This window comes from Bombyx mori, chromosome 21 (assembly GCF_030269925.1).
Source record: "Bombyx mori chromosome 21, ASM3026992v2".
NCBI lineage: Eukaryota > Metazoa > Arthropoda > Insecta > Lepidoptera > Bombycidae > Bombyx > Bombyx mori.
The window spans coordinates 4,118,106-4,137,583 of record NC_085127.1 but is presented as its reverse complement, the minus strand read 5'-3'; the positions used below and the strand labels follow the sequence as shown (position 1 = coordinate 4,137,583).

Genomic DNA, 19,478 nt, shown 5'->3' with positions numbered 1-19,478 from the left:
TGATAATATTAAAAAAAATAGTGACGGAACGTTTGGTAAATACGGAATTTTAAAATTTTCACTTAATAAATAAGAAGGAAGAATCAGAGGAAGAGGTAGACCTAAGGAAAAATGGATGGATTGCGTGAAAGACGATATGTGTAAGAGGGGAATGAGCGAAGAAATTGTATATGATAGAGGAGCATGGAAGGAGAAAACATGTCGCACCGACCCCAGTTGACTGGGAGAAGGACAGGATAATGATAATGACTTTATATATCAGAATATACTTTGGAAATGCCCCTTCAATTAATCATTATCCCTTTATTGTATCGTCAAGTGGTCAGGGACCCTGATTACTGTGCTATAGGTTTCGGGTTTTGATTGGATCAGATCGGTACTCATGTACTAAACATGGGCCTCGATTTCTTGTGCAACCAATCTATACTAATATAAATCTACAGTGGTTTTACGGATGTTCCGTTATAATTACTAAACCATGCATCCAATTGACTTGAAACTTGGTATCCATGTAGAAAATACATGTACTTAATGGATAGGCTAATATTTATATGAGTGTTGGACTCCATATACTAGTTGCGGGGGGCGTTAATGATGAGAATCTTTGTTGGGGGTGAGAAATCATAATGTTAATTTTAAATGCCCGGCTTAGCGGACGGGTACCTACAGCTAGTAAGTACATAAAATCAAGAACTAGTTAGTGAACACGCTTGTAATTATTACATCCGGTGCTGCTTATGTCATGCAACACAATGAAATTGTACTACTATGTCAGTCTAGATAATAATATATTTGTGTGAAATGTCATCATAAGGCGTTCAGACATTTTTACGTGATTGAGAAAACAATCATGAAAATAGACAACTTCAACAATTTTTTATATTTTTTTTATTTGTTAGTTGGTCGGACGAGCTCACAGTGCCACCTACCTTGAAATATAAGTTCTAAGCTCTCAAGTATAGTTACAACGGTCGCCCCACCCTTCAAACCGAAACATTACTGCTTCACGGCAGAAATAGGCAGGGTGGTGGTACCTACCACCCGTGTGGACTCACAAGAGATCTTAACACCAGTAAAAATATTATTCACTAGTAAGTTATATATAGCGGTGCGGCTTCGTTTGCGAGAACTTTTCCTATATGTCCGTATTGTGGGAAAAGAAAACAAAGTCGTGTCCTTAACATAATATTAGAAGGGTCTGTTCGTTTAATTCCAGTATAACACTCGGTGTTAAGCGTCACGTTTTCAATTAGCGTGCCCGGAACTCAAGGATATAGGACGGCGTCGGTACTTCGGCTTTTCATCCGTCCGGCCTGGCAGAGATAATCGTCACTGTTTGCCGTAAACAGCTCGCTATGAAAGGAAACACTCCTTTTGAGCCCTCCGCTTTCATACTCACTAGATTAATAAGTAGAAGGGTTTGCTTTAAAACGTGCTTATTATTTTAGCGTTCACGTTTTTTTTTCTTCTGTTGAGAGCTTTTATCGAGCTAGCCTTTTTGTAAGCACTCTTTTTAGATACAATGCGTATCGTTTGATCTGGTTTATTATGAGTAATTGAAGCGTCTGAATTACACATTATATTGTAGTTATTTCGTATTACCGCGAGTTTTTTTATTGCCCTTGTAAGCAGACGAGCATACGGCCCGCCTAATGGTGAATGAACCCAATTACTCTTAAAAGTGGTTGTGTTCCAAGAAGTTGGATTGCAATAACTCTACTTATATTTGTCGCAAAGTTATTTGTGTATTCCGATCTTATAGGACAGTATTATTAGGGACTTCCATCTTAAAACTCACGGTGTGTGTGGGCGTTCATTTTGTGATGTCCATGGGCCACCGTGACTACTAGACGACCTATTCTGAAAATTTATAGTATAAGCAAAAACAAAATGTCACACGACCTTCCAATATCAGGTTTCGAAATTGTGCAAGTTTTAAATAAATTACACCACAATGTTGGTTTTTAATTGTTTGAATTGTATCTTGTGACTTTTAATGACTAACGATAAATCTTAATTCGCATTCAATAAAAGCTTAATAATAGCCATAAAAAACGAGAGGATAAAACAAAGAAAAATGAACTTCAGTTATAAATGGTGTCGTCCGTGGTTCCGCCCTCGTGCGCCCTAGAATTTCGTGTTTCTGAGTGAAGGTGAACCAGCTTTGGAGCTGTTGGAAACAAGAAATTAAGTGTCACTAGCGCTTTATCTTCATTTGTTCTAAATTTGAGACGACGAACGTGTCGTAATTTTTATCAATTCGTGTTAAGGACGCTTTGTTGCATAAATGCCAAGAAATGACCCGTGTTCTAGTTTTTATTGAGAGTTATTAAATATTAATTTAATAGTACTGTGGCAATGTCCATCTTCGTATGCGTAAATTTAAGAGAAAATTACTTTATCTTTAGCCATGAATGAAATATTTGACTATGGACTGTTTTCAGGTGTATTCGGACCCATCTATATATTAATACGCGAAGCAAAAACTTTGTACCCCTTTTTACGAAAATTGCGCGGACAGAGGATTATGAAATTTTCCACACTTATAGAGAATATAGAGAAGAAGTGCATAATGTTAATATTTTTTTAAATTATGTATAAAAAATACATTAAATCATTTAAAAAAACATTACACACACTACCCTGTATTTGATACTAATTGACACACACACGCGTGCATACTATTTGTTTATTGTCAAACTTTTCTTATTGCTTATAGTCTATGGTCAAATTGAGAATAGAGTAATATTTTTGTCTTTATTATTATTTGTTTAAAGTGTACTTTTGGCGTAATCTGTGATTATAGAAGTTTAATGGTCTTTGACAATAGAATCATAATAGTGTGAAAACTTATAATTTCAATTAATTAATTATAGTCGAATTTCGACTACCGGAGGACCACTAGTATATATTAACTCCTGTTAAAATATTTGATACCTGGTGAGCCATTTAGTTCCCGGACCAGTAGCATACCTGAATCAATCAATAAAGTAAATACACTTAAACACCTATTAAACTTATCGATCATAGCTGAGCATTTTCAATCTTAAAATGCCTTCTCTTCATTCCGTGTATGCCTGAGGTAAGTTGCTGAATAGTATCGCCCTCCATTGTAGTATTGTAATAAAAATCATTTCAAATGGAACAGATTTAATAAAAAAAGAAGCGAATGGAAGCTTGGAGCGCCACAGCCCGATGGAATTAACTTTCTCGGGGAAGACGCGTACTTCTATTCAATATAATAATATTCTTCAAAGTCAGTTTTTAAATATTTTCGGAGAACTACAGAATTTTTTTTTTTTTCGTTTCTTTGTAAATCATCGAAATCGCATTATAATTGCGAGATGCTCCGTTAGTGAAACCGGATTTTAGTTGATTACATAATATAAAATTTATTAACAAATTTAATTTCTATTTATAACAATGTTTGCCTTTAGTCGTATAGCGGATTTTATGATCATAATATTATCACCGTTCTGATGACTGTAGGTACTCTATAGATTTAATGTAGAAACTTTTTTTTTATTGCTTAGATTGATAGACGAGGTCACAGCCCACCTGGTTTTAAGTGGTTACTGGAGCCCATAGACATCTACAACGTAAATGCGCCACCCATCTTGAGATATAAGTTCTAAGATCTCAGTATAGTTACAACGGCTGCCCCACCCTTCAGACCGAAACGCATTACTGCTTCACGGCAGAAATAGGTAGGGCGGTGGTACCTACCCGCGCGGACTCACAAGTGGTCCTACCACCTACCAATTTTATGGTCATTGCGATAATGTTGTTTTGTTATGCAAAATGAATCAAACACAATGTGTAATGAATGACATTTGTTTTTTTTTATCACGTAATGTTCTATTGAAGCTAAACGTTTATTTGGTGATGGTAAGATAATGTTTGGAATATAATTGGTTGAGTGACAATTGGCGTCGGTTTTATTTTTATTCAAGGAACTTACAGCTCTGTTGTGATCTCTAATTTGACAATCCATAATGGTGTTGTTCCAATCTCTGGAAACGCTTCGTTTAACTTGTTAATGATCCTAAACCATTGGTCGGTAAGTTTGTAAACCAAAAGAGTCAAATATATAAATAACACATAATTGAAAGTAGTCTATAGAGCCTTTTGTTAGTATTTTATTTCAAAAATGTATGTTTATTTAATGTTTCTTTAATGTTAATTAAATGTGTATTTTTTTCTCTTACAAGACAAGTTTTTTTGTATTGCCCTTGTAGGCAGACGAGCGTACGGCCCACCTAATGGTGAGTGGTTACCGTTGCCCATGGACTTCAGCAATGCCAGGGGCAGAGCGAAGCCGCTGCTTAACGTACGATAGTAAGTAATATTCCGTGCCTGAACTAAACATTTAGCCGTAGCCGTATTTGAGGAGTCAAGCACTATCCTAAACCCACTCGGTCTAAGGTGCCTTCTACAATGCGATTAGTAAAATAAGGCTCCGATATGAGGTTGCTCAAATGTGGTTTAAAAAGATTAGAGTACCGGCTTGACCGTGCCCGCAGAGTTGCCGATTTTCTTGGACAAAGTTTTCGTCCTTACGGTTAGGCGAGTCGCATATTCAAATTCAAATTCATTTATTTCAACTTAGATGTCAGTATAACCCACTTGTTGAATGTCAAAATACAAATAACAATGTCAACTCTACCACCGGTTCCAAAAAAAGCCACAGTCCCGAGAAGAACCGGCGAAACAAACTCAGCGCATACTTACCTAGGCGGCACTGAAAATTTCGGGAATTAACGAAGTGACACAACATTACTATTTAAAAATGTATTTATTGCTTTTCGAAGTATTCTCCGCGAAATTTGACACATTTTTCCATACGACGGAGCCAATCATTGAAGCAACCATTCCATTCGGAAGTTGGGGTCTCCAAAATGGCCGTTTTGTAGACGTCCACAGCTTCTTCAGGTGATGAAAATCTCTGTCCACGTAATTTATTCTTTATTTTAGGGAAAGTATAGAAATCATTAGGGCTTAGGTCGGGGCTGTACGGCGGATGGTCTAATAATTCTATGTTTTCTTGCTCTAAAAACTCTTTTGTTCTGTGCGCGGTGTGAGAACTCGCATTGTCGTGATGGAGGATGATGCGGCGGTTGCAGTTCTCCTTACGGAGTTCAGAAACGACCTGTGGCAAACAAATGCTAGCATACCATTCTGCATTAACCGTTCCTTGTCCCTCAAGAGGAATAGTCGTAACATGGCCTGTTTTGGAGACAAACGTGGCCACCATTTTTTTTGGTCGTATCTACCTTGGGCGCTTGGGCGCTAGTAATGAATGTAGCATAACATAATATTTCGTTTGGTTATATAAAGAACTGTGTCAGTGTTTATTTTTATTTCGGAACTCCACTCAGTGCGCCATCGTTACGTTTTTATACATCGTTAGTTTTTAACACTCGACTCGACGAAGAGTTCCTCACTCAAGTACATTAGGAGTGCATTTTATTTTATACGCGTCGGTCTCAGTGCTGTGCTTAAAATGTTTACGTCACCAAATATTGACGTCACCGTCTTTAAAACAAGCAAATGCTTAAAACTGCTTTTACGGTTTTGCGTTTTTTATTGTCATAATATTATTTGTGATGTTTCGAATACTTTACAGTTTTCGTGGTCACGAACGAATAAGGTGCTCTACTCGTCGACATTAGAATATTGTGCTAACTATCGTCTGTTTTATTTTAATTACTAGCTGACCCGGAAGACTTCGTAGTGCCTCAACCGATAAATAAAAGACCTAAACTTTATTTAATTCCGAGAATTTTCATATTTATCTACCTTTTAAACCTTCTCTGGACTTCGACAAATAATTCAAGACCAAAATTAGCCAAATCGGTCCAGCCGTTCTCGAGCTAACGAACAGCGATTCATTTTTATATATATATAGATATCTAGACTAAAAATTAAATGAAATAAAACGTGAATATCTAGAAATGATTTTTGACCTAAAAACTGTAAAATTTTCCAAACGTTGAAAATATGATACAGTAAAAAACCGATATTAAACCGTAAATATACTTTTAATTGCTTATTAGTTTGTTCATATTATTTGGCTCGATTTTAATAATCGTCCAACGGTCGCAAGCTTAAAAGTCAAGTTATGTACCTATGTACCTACATATTGTTACTAAAACTATGTGTAAAGCTAAAACAAGGGCACAGGGCTGCGAATCCCTTAGTAATTGTTCAATTGGGCTTGGAAATATATACAATTACAGACGTGAAATAGCTGTACAATAAAAAATAATTAATTTCTAACAGATGATGCTTTATTACTCAAGAACGTTTGAAGTGCTTTCAACCATGGATCATAATTACGAGACTATTTCCTGTTCACCAATAAGCTTGATTTGCTTCCAATATATTCTATTCGTGTACTTCAAGTTAGGGCTGTCAAAAGACTTCAGTCATTAATCAGTGTTTTATAACAAGATCTTATTAGGGCTTTCACAGAAGAAGAGTAGAATATTTTAGTTTTCTTTAAAGCTTTATGCCCTGCTATTGAATAAAGTATGCAAGTAAGCATTATGTTTTAGCGGTATTGTAAAACTCTAACTATAGACTTAACCATTCGCGCTTTTAGTGTTGATATACTCTATTAAGATTACTATGATATTGGCTACTTGCAATAAAGACAAAGTCTAACTGTTAACTCCATCACCATTTAGACAGTGACGTCAGGGGCACAACATCCGCTTCCAGCGGCTGGATAAACATTGAAATCGAAAATGTAACGCTGTGGACCACATTCACTGACTACATTAAAATCATTGATTTAACAAGAATTAAGTTTGATTTCAAACCAAATTCTTCCTTGTCTATGTAGCACGGGGGCTTTAAAGTTATCTCACAGTTTATTGATCTTGACTTTGAGTTAAACATAACAATTACTAGTTAAAAGTAATATTCACTTTTGCGGCCGACTTATTAGCAATCTCCGTCCGTGTGAACTTAGCTCAGAATTTGCCAAGGCTTCGTAAGGCTATCAAGGTAAAGTGGCACTGAAAAGTGAAGTTTAACGTGATTCCTTCAATTGGTTAGGGAGACGCTTGACCGTGTCTTTGGAGATATCGAAATCGAGCGACGTTGACCTCTCATCATTCGGTGCACTGTATGGACGGACGTCTGGCTACTTAACCCTTTTAGTGCTGAGCTTATTTTTGCATATTTTGCAGAGATTGCTAAAAGATTTTTGAAAAAAAGTACCTTACAAAAAATCACCAAATTCATCATCATCATCATCATCAAATTCACAGCAAAATAATTTTAAAATGGTCATTTAAAAATGTTATTAAGTTATTAAAAATGTTATACATACGCGCGCTAAAACATGTACCTAATTAATACCTATAATCAAACTGTACCTACAAATAGTCGGTATTCCGACTATACCATATCAATAAGTAAAAAGTGGAAATCTCTAGTTCCGAATATATCGTTGCCGGCGCTGACTACTCCCCGAATCTTGATCATGCAGGAGATAGTCACCATCGTCGCCCTAGACACGTCCTTACGGATCCATCAGATCCAATAACCTTTGCATTAGACGCCTTCAGCTCTAACACTAGGAGCAGGCTTAGGGACCCCGATTACCGTACTCGTCGAACTCGACAAAGAGTTCGACACGCAACCTAACTTAAACAGCCCGCTGAGTTTCTCGCCGGATCTTCTCAGCGGGTCGCGATTCCGATCCGGTAGTAGATTCATTCGCAAAGCAGTTACTCTTGAGTTGTTAGATCTCCCTTGGAGGCGCTCGGGTAGCTGTCAGCAAATCCTGTCCTTTCTGGCTGAGCCCTTGCTCGCCCACCTGCCTTTTTGAAACTGGTAAGGCCTCCAGGCCACCAGTAAATCCTCAATCATAAAAAAAATGAATATGAAATGCTATATATATAAAAATGAATATGTAATTTGTAAATCATCGTGGCCTTAAAGATAAGACGTCCGGTGTATTCGTGTTGAGCGATGCACCGGTGTTCGAATCTCAGGCGATTACCAATTTTTCTAATAAAATACGTACTCAACAAATGTTCACGATTTACTTCCACGGTGAAGGAATAACATCGTGTAATAAAAATGAAACCCACAAAATTATAATTTGCGTAATTACTGGTGGTAGGACCTCTTGTGAGTCCGCGCAGGTAGGTACCACCACCCTGCCTATTTCTGCCGTGAAGCAGTAATGCGTTTCTGTTTGAAAGGTGGGGCAGCCGTTGTAACTATACCGAGACCTTAGAACTTATATCTCAAGGTGGGTGGCGCATTTACGTTGTAGGTGTCTATGGGCTCCAGTAACCACTTAACACCAGGTGGGCTGTGAGCTCGTCCACCCATCGACGCAATAATATATATAAGAGTAATTCAAAGTAACAGAAAACATAATATGTAGCGTCGTAGTCATAGAGAGTAATCAGTAACAACAAAGTATGTAGCTGCAGGATGTACATATTTATTACGGTACGCGTCGGGTAGTCGGACCTAGGTATCGCTTGTTCCACGACGAGGGTCGACACGTGTCCGTCCAAACGTGGTTATTGTAGGTGACGTTCTCTTCATATAGTATATCGTGTGTTTTACGAGTATATAGCATGATATACTAGGCATAGACGATTAGATTTAAGGGCGTAACATTACTGGTGTCAGGACGTCTTGTGAGTCCGCACGGTTAGTACCACCACCACAATCCTGTCTATTTCTGCCGTGATACATTGTTGGTGATACATTGGCAGCCATTGTTATAGTACAAACAGATTTAAACTCCCATTTTTTTAATATAATACCTTTTATTTTTTCAGGTGAGTAAAGACGTCGCGGCTTGGTTTCGTTTTCTCGTAGGCGACTCATTATTGTCCTCGGTAAGTTTACTATGAACAGACCTATTGATGTCAAAGCCGTTACAAATCCCTTGTTACAACGGAGCAAATAAGATTTTTTTTTTTGTTGTCTACCTCCGCAAAGGTAAATCCTATCAATTACATTGCATTACGTTCGGAATTACACTCTGTATATACCGTTTCATACCCCTGATATTACCTTTCTGTTTTGCCGTGTACATACCGAAATTGGACGTTGTCTTCGAAATCTTTGGTATTTTATTTTAGTTTTTTATGTCTTAGATGTGTGGACGAGCTCACAGCCCACCTGGTGTTAAGTGTTTACTGGAGCCCATAGACATCCACAACGTAAATGCGCCACACACCTTGAGATATAAGTTCTGAGGTCTTATTGGTTTTTTTTTTTTTTTTTTATTCAACATAAATGAAAGTACATACTTGTTGAACGTCAAAAGAACTACCGAAGAACTTAGTATAGTTACAACGGCTGCCCCACCCTTCCAACCGAAACGCTTTACTGCTTCACGGTAGAAATAGGCGGGGCGGTGGTACCTACACGTGCGGACTCAAAAGGGGCCCTAGCACCAAAACTTTTATTTATTTATTATTATTAATTTAGAGTGTAAAACAGCGAAAGTAAAGTAACATTTTATAATAAACTAGGACTAGGATGTGCCCTCGTTAGACCCCTGTCAAATTCAAAATAACTATGTATCCCGTTATCGTATTGAGATAAAATTAAATACCTTCTATCAATCATAAACTAATAATGTAAAACGAACAAACAAAATAACGAAGGTCCTATATTTACTAGTTAAACTTTAAATAGGTTTTTTTAAAATATTGAACTTATAGAGAGACGAAAAAAAAAAGATGTGTGGTGTCGTGGGACACTTTTTAGGAACGAAGTTCCTTACTATAAAAATATTAATTTAAAGTTCTATTCGAGGTATAAAGAAAATAGAACTGGAGGTTTCGTAACAACCCACCGTCATTCGGTAACGTGCGAACTTATTGTGGTACACTTCATTCACGGTTGTTTGCATAAGAGTTAGTGTATTGCGCAAAGGAACGCTCTGAGATCGTGGTCAATGAATGACAAAAAAAAAATTTTGTACGTTATTACAAATTTAAATCGTACACTGTGTGTGTGCATTACTAATAAAAATCTTACGTTACGGACGTTTTTTCCCGGTAAGGGTACCCCTCCGCATCGTCCCATAAGGATTCCGATAGAGGCACCCGTCACGTGCGGACGTGCTCATCGTCCACTCGATCGCCCGGTCTTTGTTCGCCCGGCTTTTGTTAGCCCGGCCATTGTTCGCGCGGCCTGTGTTTGTGGTACATCTGCCGACTAAGTGCTCTTTCTGGAAGTTTTTATTTGTTTTGTTTCCTTTTGTTGTTTCTGTGTTCGTGGTACATCTGCCGACAAAGTGGTTTCCTGCAAGTATTTATTTGTTTTGTTTCTTTTCGTAATTTCTGTTTTGTTGTGCTTTTTCTTTGTCCTGTAGTAATCGCGCCGCATTGCCACCTGTGTTCAATAGAACCGCTCAGGTCCGAGAAGTTGGGGCCTCGCCGCAAGGCGAGTGTTTTCAAGACCCGGGGCCGCCCCACCTGGGTACTCAGCGATCATGGACGCTGTATTCGCGGAATTCCTCCGACTTCGCCACCCACAGCTCGCCTCGGAGTTTTTGGCCTTCAAGGCCAATCACACTGCGAGCCCTCTCGAGGACTCCGCCGCGCTCGCTGCTCCTGCGTCGCCTGTACCTGCGTGCAGAGCTTCTGCATTGAGCACCGCAGCCTCTGTCGTGCCTGCCGCTCCCGTGTCGCCTATACTGGCGAGAAAAGCTGCTGCGTCGTCCGCCGTGACCATCGTTTCAGCTGAGCGATCATCCGCGGCCTCCGTCGCGCCCTCTAAAACACCTACACTTGCTCGTAGGTCGCCTGCACCCGCCTCCTCGTGCTCCGACTCTGACTCGGACATGGAGGTCGACCTCGCCCCCGCCTCATCGACGGATGGATTCACCCTGGTACAGAAGGGTAAGAAGCGTGCCGCGGAGTCTCGAGCTCCCGCGGCCGCTAAAATTAGCAAAGCCGTGAACGCGTCGCGCCCCCGCCCTCAGACTCCCGTTGCGCCCCCAGCCCGTGCCACTCCGTCGCCGCGTCCGGTGGCACAAAATAAAACCCAGACCCCTCCCCCGGTTATCCTTCAGGAGAAGGCAGCTTGGGATCGAGTTTGCCTGGCCCTTAAGGCCAAAAATATAAATTTCACGAATGCCCGTAACCTCGCGAACGGCATTCAAATTAAGGTTCAAACACCCGACGACCATAGGGCCCTCTCTTCTTACCTCCGTAAGGAGCGTATAAGTTTCCATACGTATACGCTCCAGGAGGAGCGCGAACTCCGCGTTGTAATACGCGGAATCCCTAAAGAGTTAGATGTAGAGCTCGTAAAAGCCGACCTGTTAGAACAAGGCCTACCAGTGAATTCTGTGCACCGTATGCACACCGGTCGCGGTAGGGAGCCATATAATATGGTTCTAGTCGCTCTCCAGCCTACCCCCGAGGGTAAGAAAATCTTTAACACACAGACCGTCTGTAGGCTCTCTGGTATCGCTGTCGAAGCCCCCCATAAAAAAGGCACTCCTAGCCAGTGCCATAACTGTCAATTGTACGGACACTCTTCCCGTAACTGTCACGCGCGCCCCCGATGTGTTAAGTGTTTGGGCGATCACGCCACGGCCCTCTGCGCTCGCGACCAAAAAACCGCGACGGAACCGCCTAGCTGCGTCCTGTGTCGAACACAGGGTCACCCCGCGAATTACCGTGGTTGCCCCCGAGCCCCTAAAATAAATCGCCGCGTCGCCCGCCAAAACCGCCTCCGAGCTTCCGGCCCAGACATCAAAGCCTCGGCACCCTCTGCGTCGCAGGCTAAGCCAGCGTTCGTTCCGGCGGCGGTGCCCAGTGTCTCGGCCTGGGCAAAACCGCTGCCGTACACGAACACGGCTACAACTCCCTCCTCCGCGATTCGTCCCGCCCCCGCGACTCGTCCCTCTCCCGCGACTTGCCCTCCGACCGCGTCCGACAATCTCGCTTTAGCGATCGACTTCTTTCAGTCGATCAACTTTGAGCGCGTTAACGCTTTGGGCGACGCCATTCGCGCTGCCTCCACTGCACAACACTTTATCGCCGTTGTGCAGGAATACGCCGACGTATACGCGTCATTAAATACGTACGTCCTCCCCTCACTCCGCCGGTAATCAATGGCGTATATAAGTAGAATAAAGCCCCTATCCGTAACGATAGGATTTTTTAACGCTTACGGTCTCGCAAATCAACGTGATCAGGTTTCTGACTTTTTGCGTGACCACCAAATTGATATCTTTTTAGTGCAGGAGACCCTACTTAAGCCCGCGCGCCGTGACCCTAAAATCGCGAACTATAACATGGTCAGGAACGACAGGCTCTCTGCCCGTGGTGGTGGTACCGTCATTTACTATAGAAGAGCCCTGCATTGCGTCCCGCTCGATCCTCCCGCGCTCGCTAATATCGAAGCATCAGTGTGCCGAATCTCACTGACGGGACACGCGCCGATCGTTATCGCGTCCGTTTATCTTCCACCGGATAAGATCGTTCTAAGCAGTGATATCGAGGCGCTACTCGGTATGGGGAGCTCTGTCATTCTGGCGGGCGACCTAAATTGTAAACACATCAGGTGGAACTCACACACCACAACCCCGAATGGCAGGCGGCTTGACGCGTTAGTCGATGATCTCGCCTTCGATATCGTCGCTCCGCTAACCCCGACTCACTACCCGCTAAATATCGCGCATCGCCCGGATATACTCGACATAGCGTTATTAAAAAACGTAACTCTGCGCTTACACTCGATCGAAGTAGTTTCAGAGTTAGATTCAGACCACCGTCCCGTCGTTATGAAGCTCGGTCGCGCTCCCGATTCCGTTCCCGTCACGAGGACTGTGGTGGATTGGCACACGCTGGGCATCAGCCTGGCTGAATCTGATCCACCATCGCTTCCGTTTAGTCCGGACTCTATCCCGTCTCCTCAGGATACCGCTGAAGCCATAGACATCGTAACGTCACACATCACCTCGACATTAGATAGGTCATCGAAGCAAGTTGTAGCGGAGGACTTCCTTCACCGCTTCAAATTGCCCGACGATATTAGGGAACTCCTTAGAGCTAAGAACGCCTCGATCCGTGCGTACGATAGGTATCCTACCGCGGAAAATCGTATTCGAATGCGTGCCCTACAACGCGACGTAAAGTCTCGCATCACCGAAGTCCGAGATGCCAGATGGTCTGATTTCTTAGAAGGACTCGCGCCCTCTCAAAGGTCTTACTACCGCTTAGCTCGTACTCTCAAATCGGATACGGTAGTAACTATGCCCCCCCTCGTAGGCCCCTCAGGCCGACTCGCGGCGTTCGATGATGACGAAAAAGCAGAGCTGCTGGCCGATACATTGCAAACCCAGTGCACGCCCAGCACTCAATCCGTGGACCCTGTTCATGTAGAATTAGTAGACAGTGAGGTAGAACGCAGAGCCTCCTTGCCACCCTCTGATGCGTTACCACCCGTCACCCCGATGGAAGTTAAAGACTTGATCAAAGACCTACGTCCTCGCAAGGCTCCCGGTTCCGACGGTATATCCAACCGCGTTATTAAACTTCTACCCGTCCAACTCATCGTGATGTTGGCATCTATTTTCAATGCCGCTATGGCGAACTGTATCTTTCCCGCGGTGTGGAAAGAAGCGGACGTTATCGGCATACATAAACCCGGTAAACCAAAAAATCATCCGACGAGCTACCGCCCGATTAGCCTCCTCATGTCTCTAGGCAAACTGTATGAGCGTCTGCTCTACAAACGCCTCAGAGACTTCGTCTCATCCAAGGGCATTCTTATCGATGAACAATTCGGATTCCGTACAAATCACTCATGCGTTCAACAGGTGCACCGCCTCACGGAGCACATTCTTGTGGGGCTTAATCGACCAAAACCGTTATACACGGGAGCTCTCTTCTTCGACGTCGCAAAAGCGTTCGACAAAGTCTGGCACAATGGTTTGATTTTCAAACTATTCAACATGGGCGTGCCGGATAGTCTCGTGCTCATCATACGGGACTTCTTGTCGAACCGCTCTTTTCGATATCGAGTCGAGGGAACCCGCTCCTCCCCACGACCTCTCACAGCTGGAGTCCCGCAAGGCTCTGTCCTCTCACCCCTCCTATTTAGCTTATTCGTCAACGATATTCCCCGGTCGCCGCCGACCCATTTAGCTTTATTCGCCGACGACACGACTGTTTACTATTCTAGTAGAAATAAGTCCCTAATCGCGAAGAAGCTTCAGAGCGCAGCCCTAGCCCTAGGACAGTGGTTCCGAAAATGGCGCATAGACATCAACCCAGCGAAAAGTACTGCGGTGCTATTTCAGAGGGGAAGCTCCACACGGATTTCCTCCCGGATTAGGAGGAGGAATCTCACACCCCCGATTACTCTCTTTAGACAACCCATACCCTGGGCCAGGAAGGTCAAGTACCTGGGCGTTACCCTGGATGCATCGATGACATTCCGCCCGCATATAAAATCAGTCCGTGACCGTGCCGCGTTTATTCTCGGTAGACTCTACCCCATGATCTGTAAGCGGAGTAAAATGTCCCTTCGGAACAAGGTGACACTTTACAAAACTTGCATAAGGCCCGTCATGACTTACGCGAGTGTGGTGTTCGCTCACGCGGCCCGCACACACATAGACACCCTCCAATCCCTACAATCCCGCTTTTGCAGGTTAGCTGCCGGGGCTCCGTGGTTCGTGAGGAACGTTGACCTACACGACGACCTGGGCCTCGAATCAATTCGGAAATACATGAAGTCAGCGTCGGAACGATACTTCGATAAGGCTATGCGTCATGATAATCGCCTTATCGTTGCCGCCGCTGACTACTCCCCGAATCCTGATCATGCAGGAGCCAGTCACCGTCGACGCCCTAGACACGTCCTTACGGATCCATCAGATCCAATAACCTTTGCATTAGATGCCTTCAGCTCTAATACTAGGGGCAGGCTTAGGGACCCCGGTAACCGTACTCGTCGAACTCGACAAAGAGGTCGACGTGCAACCTAACCCATGCATCAGCCCGCTGAGTTTCTCGCCGGATCTTCTCAGCGGGTCGCGATTCCGATCCGGTAGTAGATTCATTCGCGAAACAATTGCTCTTGAGTTGTTAGGTCTCCTTCGGAGGCGCTCGGGCAGTTGTTAGCAAATCCCACCCCTCTTGGCTGAGCCTTTGCTCGCCCACCTGTCCTGGTGAAACTGGAAAGGCCTTCGGGCCACCAGTAAACTTTCAATCATAAAAAAAAAAAAAATCGTCCCATAAGGAACTTCGTTCCAAAAAAACCACTAAGAAACATGTTCATATTCGCACAAGAATATGTTTTACGTAACATTTCGTATACTAGCTTTTTGTTTAAAAGCCAAACCAATATGCATCCAAGTTGCACGCGTAAGTTAAGGCGAATCCTAAATCGTTTACACACCTAAATTACTTCCACATTCACTCACGTCCAAAGCAATCTACACATACACACACACACACACACACACACACACACACACACACACACACACACACACACATACACATACACTAATTGTACTTCTAGATTTTGAAATAATATTGTATTAATTTGATAATTGTATTTAAAATTAATTATTATAATGTGTTTAGGAAATATTTAAATTTATATGTTATTGTTCGTTGTGTGTAGGGGTTGGCGTTGTTATCTGCAACACAGTCTATGACTACAGCAGATAACATCGTTTCAATATTTGTTATTATGATTAAAATTGTATGTTTTTGTAATAAATAAATAAAAATAAATAAATAAAAATTAAAATCTTCATGGAAATGCCGTTTCCTTTACACGTTCAGTCTATATAAAACGATTGCTCGCTAATCCTGTAACCACTGGAGGGTTCGTGTACAGAGACAAAGCGACACGTCCGCTTCAGGCGTCCCATTACGTTAATGCAGAGCTAAAACTTGACTGATTACTGCCCCGCCAGAACGAATTTTTCCCGCTCTCACATCTATTTAGAGCTGGTTGGACTTGGACATTAGCGATATTAGAGATAGCACAATTAGATTCTTTCTTGGTTACACGAATCGGAGTTGTCGGTTTTGTTTATTAAATATAACGGCCCGCTCCGGCTTCGATCGGGTGTTTAACAAAATTTTTAAAGATAAAAAATTATAATACACACACATTAAACCTTATATTTGCGTCAGGTTTCTATAAATAGAAAATTATAAAGATTATATTTATTATTATTTTGATGAACTTTTATTTTCATTTCAATAATATTTGTTTTTATTCATTTTTTTATTATTTTTATATTATTATTTTTCTAATTTTCATAACATTATTGGAGTTTTAGTAAGGATCCCTATTTTTTTTTAAAGTAATGATTTAGCCTATATCACTCGGAGATAGTGTAGCTTCCAAGCAGTGAAAGAATTTTTCAAATCGGTTCAGTAGTTTAGGAGCCGATTCAATACAAACAAACAAACAAATCTTTCCCCTTTATAATATTAGTATAGATGATTTGTAGTCATACGGTATGTACAAAGTTATTTTATTTATGATGAACTCCAGGTATTTTTATTACAGGTTCATACATAGCTATATTATAAACACTTTTAATTGTAAATCCTTACCACGATTTTCACATTTAATATGATCCCAAAAATCCGACGCTATTGAAACGCCATGATCAAGAGTAGTATTCGTATCAATGTTTATAATAATTTATTTTTCCTGTTATAGAATATCGTTTTTAACTTTATATTTTTATGTATAATCTACGGGTCCCGGTTCAGTCTCGGTACTGTAATCTCGGATTCTTTGAGTAACAAATATTGGATGATGTATCGCAACTATTCCGTAACACATTACCATATTCAAAGGAAGTCTATTTCATAATATACTGTCGGATCTTAAATTACCTTTGAATTTAGATGTATTTCGTTGTGACAGCGGATGTGATTTCCATTCATTATTGGCCTTTTGAATATTCATCGGGAAACGCGACAGTTATTGTTGTTAGGGATTTTGTATGTAAATATATATGTATGTATTATTATATTGTTTTGAAATTGTTTTGTTGCATTGTTGCTGCGTGAATGCTCTGTTCGTTTAATTATCGCATGCCTTTATGTTCTCTATGTCAGTTAAGTTTAAGGTGGTTTTTCCTGTGATTATTTCACGTAATAGATTCCATTCATGTTTGTTGTATTGCGGCCGTGATACATTGATTGCTTACAAACATCTGAACGTCGCCATGTTATGATCCACGTAATTATTTATTTCTTCTATTTGTGGATAAGCACGGATTGTATTCAAATCGTTGCGCCATTTAAATTTGATCTTCACGACGTCTGTTTCAATATTGTTATGTTTCTTTTGCGTGTGTATCTGCATTCAATATTACTGTTTATTTTGTCGATCAATTTCGAAGCGCTCAAATTTATTTCGTTGTAAATATTACGGATATATTACAAGTGGTTTCTTACTCTATATCGGTTTCCATTTGTTGTAAATCTTTGGTTTTCTAATGTTCATATCTCAGTATCATATTTGTATAAAACAAAATTGAACGAATCAAATATAGTAAAATATAATAAAATCCGTCAAATATGTTAGGTAGCATAAACAACGAAGCGTAATCATTTTGAAGATTAAAGATCTCCATTTAATACGGAATAGTATAGATTCCGTAGACCAAACTACAATGTATTTTATAAACTAATTTACGTGCCAACGTTGCTAACCAACACGCGAAATGTTCATTGAGTTGGACTTTTTTACCTTCAATTACCCGATGTTTTTCGTGTGGCGTTCGTTCCTCGCGTATCTCGGGTCGTGTCTACTGCAGTCACGTCAGTCCTATTATAATTAAAACGGCTTGTTCGTTGACAATGGCACGATTCCGGGATCGCGGTCTAGTTGCCAGCGCGAGCTTGAAAAAAGTAAAATTTTCGTATTCTTATGGCGGTCGCGTTTCCAGAATCTCATTCTGGCCCAACACTATTTTACGTGCTAACTACGAATAGATGTAAAATTAGTCGAAGGAACACGCTTCTAAGCGGTCTTGCAAGAAATCGGGGAATGTCTGTAAAGCGTATTTCGTCAGGGCTCTGGGTCGTAGATTCTATGCATAATTTTATCATGATCTATATTCTTACACCTAGCCAGGGCTTGCTTACGCTTAGGCCGGGCTTTGGTTGAAAAACAGTATGCGCTAGATTGGATTTGATAGCTTTAAAATTGTTATCGATATATCGATCGATTGTTATTGTTGATCTTGTTATTAATAGCGATCAAAATCGATCCAGCATATGTCCCCACCGAACGTAGTTCCGCCTTGTCGTGGCGGTGGGGCTTAAGCGTGCGTCCCTAAAATCGCGTGCAGAGGAATCTGTGTGGACGCCGCGACCAAGAGAACTGCACCCAGCTCTCCTTGGCCGCTTTTGCGTTCCGCGGGGGCTGCCTTGAGAGAGAGCGAGGGACCCTCTCCCCACGCCCTTTGCACCGCCAAAGGGTGTTATTCTGAGGATGAGGGGTTGGCTCTCGGGAGCCTGATGAGCCGGCAGCACTTTTGTGTCTTCCGGCTGCGGGTTGCCATGTCCCCGGCTTCGGCTACAGGGGAAAGCCTTCCAGATATGGGAGGTACCGGCTCGCCGGCGTGGCCCCGCACCGCGCTGTGGGCGGCGGACAGGCTTCGGCCACCGCCGGCCAAACCGTAAACCCCAGTCATGGGGAACGGGGGCTCCTGCCTTTACTGGTCGGAGCCACGAGGATGCAAACCTCTTCAAAAATGCCCCAATCCCAAGCTCGACACCCGGCGATGGGATGTATGGCTGGAGGGTTTCCAGTCCCGAGGGTGTCATTGATCCCAGGGGACCAAACCCCTGGTTAATAAAAAAGGAACACATGAATATGGCCAATTGTGAAAAGTTAGTACCCCAGGAGGGTACCGCCCGCGAGTCGGGCGGAGAATCCCTCCGTGCTTCCACCCCAGTGGAAGCACGCTGCCCCACGTATTCTGGGGGGGGCAACAATTGCCAGGATGAAGGAGGCTGTGCGACGGGCAGCGGAATTCCCGTCGAACCGAGGCGTTCCCCGATCGCCGGCTCGATGCGCTCTGCGCTCGCCAGCGACTCGGGTGCGATCAACCCCACCAGATCATCGGCGGGGAAAAAGAGGAGGCGAAAGAAGACCCCATTACAAACTTCCGACGATGGCGGCGCGTCATCCTCCAGCATCGAGGTGCCGGAAAAGACGATGGCTGTCGAGGAGGTGGTTCCGGTGGTTTCGGGGCCTGCCACGTCGGAAGATATGATGCCTGCTCCCCAGTGGGCACCAGTAAGGAGGAGGGGCGCGGTGTCACCGGCGACGTCGGTGGAGTCTATATCGACGTCCGCCGCATCCCTGGCTAGCGGGGATGAAACATTCCGCGACCTTGACCTTGCGCTGGTGAATCTGGGCAAGCTGCTGTCGACCGTGGCTGCCAAGGGCGCCGAGCCAGGCAGCAGCTACCGAAA

The 19,478-nt window shown here is 42.6% G+C and overlaps 1 protein-coding gene across 4 annotated transcripts in view; it reads left to right on the top strand.

Moving 5' to 3' along the window:
- Positions 1-19,478, top strand: part of LOC101741158 (furin-like protease 2) — a 310,342-nt gene that overhangs the window by 108,068 nt on the left and 182,796 nt on the right. For 3 of the 4 annotated variants that reach the window (XM_021348356.3, XM_062674605.1, XM_062674606.1), the window contains one exon: positions 8,814-8,873. The exons of the other annotated variant lie outside the window; for it this stretch is intronic. The gene's annotated coding sequence lies outside the window, so the exon portion shown is untranslated. The remainder of the gene's footprint in view (positions 1-8,813; positions 8,874-19,478) is intronic. 4 annotated transcript variants of the gene reach the window in all.